This window comes from Halyomorpha halys, unplaced genomic scaffold (assembly GCF_000696795.3).
Source record: "Halyomorpha halys isolate HHAL.00 unplaced genomic scaffold, Hhal_1.1 Scaffold115.1, whole genome shotgun sequence".
In the NCBI taxonomy this organism is placed as follows: domain Eukaryota; kingdom Metazoa; phylum Arthropoda; class Insecta; order Hemiptera; family Pentatomidae; genus Halyomorpha; species Halyomorpha halys.
In genome coordinates, this window is record NW_027106332.1 from 283,472 (window position 1) to 289,190 (window position 5,719).

Here is a 5,719-nt window from a genome sequence, read left to right on the forward strand (position 1 = left end):
ACTCTCTTAAAATATATACAAACAAAAGAATAGACAAATGAACATAATCAGACTATCTGTATGAAAAATAAAATAACATAATGATAAAATAATATATACAATAAAACCAATATAAAATTGGAAAGTCACTATACTTATGTACCAGACATAATCTGCCTATTTTTGGCCGTTACTAACAAAATATAAGTGAATACTAAATTTTAAAAAAAATTAAAGCAGACATAAATTATTGATAAGGGCTGAATTTAAAGTCAACAAACGGTGCATTTTTACAAATTACTGAAACCAAGATAGTTCAATATGGACATTTGTAACGGGAAATTAACAATTAAAATATTTAAACTCTGGTGTACCTGGATATCCATCGAAGATTTTCCTTAATCATCCTTTCGGGTGAAAAAAGGATTTCATTGATGTACCTTTTCAAACTCATAAAGCAATTGCAATCACTCCAAAATAAGGTCCACAGAATCGCAGTAGATTCCCCCTGATTTATAAGAAATGCTCAATTATATCTTGAACTACTAGTGGAATAGGTAGATGATATTAAAAAGCTGTTTACAAGATTCCACATCCAGCTACTAGCAGTTAAAGGTGTAGTGGCGTACGTCGTAGGCAACCCAACCTCATCACGAAGGCTGAAGCCCTGATGCAAGGCATCCTATGAACTCTATATTTTTTTTATTGTTATAATTTTTTTTTTTTAATCTTTCTTTTTCTGAAATTATTTTTTTATTTAAGTCAGTTATTTATTTTGTTAATTCTAAAAATATTATTGGATTTTGTTTGTTATTTTTCATTCTTTAATTGCCTATTTTTTTTTAATCTATCTATTGAATAATGCAGATATTTATGCGTGTCTTTTGCACGAGACTGTACCGCCCTAGCTCCCTTTCCCCTACATCAACTGTTAAAAAAACTTATCTACTATTAAAATAATTACGTTAAGCCATCAGGTCGAAAATAATCCTGATATTAGAGAAATAAATAATAGCTCGTAAAACGTCTTTTCAGTATTTCAGTATATAAATAAAAAAATGTTAAAGCTCTTTTGGCCATATTTTTGTCATTGATACCTTACTCCGATCTGTTTGAGACAAATAACAAGATTAATCCGTTTATATAGGTTAAGAGGAAATCACTTACACTCGTGCCCCATTTAGATAAAATACGTTACTCAACGCAGGTTACTGAGAGTGTGTGGTATTGTAACGGTGTCTTATGGCCGCATAGCAGCACATAGACAAATACCATTACTCAGTTTACGAGGATCATTCTACTAACAATAACGACGTTAATGACGTATACAAAGACATTTATCCCTCCACAGTCGTGTGGTTAAGCTATAAGTTTGACTCCAAATTAACTCTCAATTATCTAATAATCCATATTGATGTATGAAATTATAGTACAAGAGCTGGGAAGAAAAAAAGGCATTTATCTCACCCCAATTTTTCATTACTTTAATGAAAACTATGTATAATTACTGGTCAAAACTGATGAGTCTGTTAAGTATAGGTAGACGGAATAAATAATGGCGGCTTTTTGAAAACCTAAAGAAAAACATTAATTTTTCATTCGGAGCTCTATATCTTAAAAACTACCAACAACACAAGAAAATCTAAAGAACATTATTTAAAGAAGAGTAAATATCCTGAAATATGAGCTATAATAAAGCTATTTACGTCCAATAGTTCTCTAGATATAGCCTTTTAAAAACAACATTTTATAAAAATGTACTGAAATATCAGTAGTTAGTGAATCTATTTTGAGAAATCTATATCTCAATAACCATTGGACGTACAAATGTCTATTAGCATTCATATTAATGCTAAATAATTGTAGTATAAAGTAGTTTGTGACCTTTATCTTCGTAGGAATAGTAGTTTTAATGATATTTTCTATAAATAAATTGATTTATAGTTGTTCAGACAATATGAAAAACTTTATTTCAGAAGCCATTGGATGTACAGAATATTATCAATTTCATGAAAACTACTATTCCTGCGAAGATAAAATTCTTAAACTACTTTGTAGCCCATTAAACTAGCTTTAATTTGAGTGTCAAGAGACATCTGTACGTCGAGTGGTTTTTGGAATAAAGATTTCTCAAAATAAATTCACTAACTACTGGTTTTTCAGTATATTCTGTATAACATTTTTACGAAATGTTGCTTTTCAAAAGGCTACATCTCGAAAACTATATAACGTAAATAACTCTATTAGGGCTCATATTTTAGCAATTTTACTCTTTTTTAAATGACGTTCTCTTAGGTTTTCTTGTGTTGTTTCTACTTTTTAAGATATAGAGCTCCGAATGAAAAATTAATTTTTTTTATCGCTTTGAAACAACCACCATTTTTTATTCCCCCTACCTATAGTTGGCAGACTCATCAATTATGACTATTAATTATACATAGTTTTCATTAAATAAGATCATTATAGGATCCGTAGGGGGTTAAGAAGGGGTGAATATAAAAATAACACAAAATGAAATAGAATTTTGTACTTATTGCTTTAACTGTGATACTTCGTAACGCTAAAAAACTATATGCAATACGATTTTTACTACGAGCAATACGAGCTCCGAATGAAAAATTAATATTTTTTATCGCTTTGAAACGGCCGCCATTTTTTATTCCCCCTACCTATAGTTGGCAGACTCATCAATTTTGACTATTAATTATACATAGTTTACATTCAAGTAATAAAAAATTGGGGTGAGATAACTGCCTTTTTTCTCTTCTTGAGCTCTTGTACTATATGCTTATCATTTTTTTTTCAGCTGTAAATAACTGATTTTGTCGATATCTTTCATAATTCCGTGCATCATTATAATATACTATCCATAACATTTTGAGGATTTAGCATTTACGGTTTTGGTATACCGAACATAGACACTACAATTAAAAAATATATATAGTTTCATACGGTATAATCAATTAAAGAAAAAAAAATTAAAGGATTCCCGTGGTGGATGGAGAATAATTACTCCATTGTCTATTGAAGAGGACAATAATCTATCTTATCAACAAATGTTAATGAAACACTGGCTTTCTAAGAAGTCGGTCAAGCTGGTATTGTCACTGACAAATGAGTTCGTTTTAGCTTTGGAATGAATGCTGAGGTTGACAGAAAATAAATGGCATTATTATTTTTTAATATATCTTCTGTTTTGGAATGGCTAGCTCATTGGTAAGGCACTGTGCTACTAATTCCAAGGACTCGGGTCCGAATCCAGCTCTGGCAGATAATTAATTTCTGTTTCTCTGTAGCCGTGGGTCACCTCTGTGGGTTCGGGAGCAATTTATTAATACAACTTATTAACCACCTTATTTATTTATTCTAGATCATCCATCAACTCTAAGTGTGAGATGCTGGCTACGAAATGTAGCAGTACTTAGATAACATCATAAGGGTTCCTTTGAAATAACAAATCCCTTATTTTTAAGCTAAAAAAGGGATTTTTTTATTTTATGGGTTTTGTTATAGCAACTGCACATATATTCGGTGTCAACACTTTTTTAACTGCCGTGATTTGTAACTTTTGCCCAGTTAATGTTTTGTTTGGAACGTAATTTCTAAAACAATCAGCGGAAATCATTTGCCACCAATCATTAAAAAAATTAATTATAAGTTTCATTTTAATTGTACTCTCTCTTTTATTTTCAACTGATTAACTATTCTAATTAATATTTTAAGTTTCTTTTTCAGTTTTACCTTACTTTTATCGTATACCATTTAAGATAAGTGACAAACAAATATAATAAAGTGTGTTAGTTTATTTGATTAAAAAAAATTTATAATGACCCTATAACTGATCAAATTTAACATATCCGATCTTCACTACTATTAGATCAATAAAGAAACATAGTAATGTTGAGTCTTTTATATTAACAAAAATAGTATCGATAAACTTTTCTTTGCATGGAATAATTATTTTTATTCTATTTATAATAAACTTATTTATGTTTAAATTAATAACATTTTATCCATTTTAGTCCCAAAACATTTTATTCCTTTATAAGTCCGACGTTTCGGGCAATTCGGCCATCCTCAAGGACAATCTATCACAAACAGCTTTTATTACACATACGATCTTTAACAACTCCAAACAAATAACAATATTATTTAAAAATGATCATACCTTGATACAATTTTAGGACCAATCATTTAAAAAATTACAGCAGAATAGCCTGCATGAAGTAGTTTTTTTAATAATTAGTTCTAAAATTGTATTATGGTATGATAATTTATAAATAATATTGTTATTTGTTTGGAATTGTTAAAGATCATATGTTTAATAAAAGCTGTCTGTGATAGATTGTCCTTGAGAATGGCCGAATTGGGCGAAACGTAGAACTTATAAAGGAATAAATTTTTTGAGACTAAAATGGACAAAATTTTATTTATTTAAACAATATTAACTAGTCTCAAGAAAGTGTTAAGATTATAAATAAAAAACTTATTCATTTTTGCCTAATCAAAATCAAAATATGTTATCAGGTTATAAGTTTAGTGAGAGAGCAAGTCACAAAAAAATATGACTTATTTCATACTAAGGTATGGTCATATAAAGTGATTATGTCCATTGGCCTGAAATGAAAAATGCAGTTCATCTTAGAGCCGTTATTCTTTTATTCCTAAATAACAACGGCCGTATGAATAGACCAAGAAATGGGCATAAGGAAGGAATAAACGGAAAACATGGGGTAGCAGATTTTTTTTTATGTTGTTTGGATTTAGATTGGTATTAAAAATCTAAATTTTCGACCTTGGCAGACGACCAGAAGTATATTTATTCCAGAAAAATCCTAAAATTTGCGTTAATTTTTCATTCAAATATTAATATCTTGCAAACTACCAACCACGCGAAAATTGGATTTTTTAAACAGCTCTACACATTTAATAATAACCGGGATACAGTTTTTCGAAAAACAGCTATTTTTTTCGGATAATGAGGAATCAACATTATCATGCAATCACTATCATGGAAACCGCTTATGCTACGAAGAGGATCCTCATAAATTACTTCGAAGTGAACTTGACAAGCTTCATATTGGGTCCTTAGAGACGTCTGTGCATGTATAGTTCTTGAGATATCTAACTTTTCTCCAGATAAGCAATCTTGTTAAATTCACTTTCAAGTAGTCAGTAATGATTTTCTTTCTAGAGGTTGAATTTTTCATTATATTTGTTAAAATAAATTCACTTATCGGTGATTTCTCGTTCTTGTAAAAACTGTATCTCGGGTATTACTAATCGTATAGAGATGTTTAAAAGCTCAAATTTTTAAAAATATATTCTACTTTAAAAAAGACATCTGCAGTGTTTTTCGTCAGGGAAGATAGTTTCCATGAAATTGAGCGTAGAATGAGAAATTATAGAAAATGTCAGTTTTTTTTTTAATAAACATTCGGTCATCTGCCGAAGTAGAAGATATAGATTTTTAATGAAAATCCAAACCAAAATAAGATATCTAAAAATCAGAACGATTTTTCCGTCCTTCTTCATTTCCTTCGTTTCTGGACTAAATCGTATTCACCCGGCCGTCATTTTTTATTCCTGCAGCTTTGAGATGGTAGAAGTCCATTGTTCACTTCAGACCAATTAGCACGAATATTTTATGTGCACAAACCTTAGTATGAAATAAGTCCACTTTATCCTCACGAGCTCCCGGACAGTAAGCACTTTACAGTGAATAGTAGATAAAAAAAAT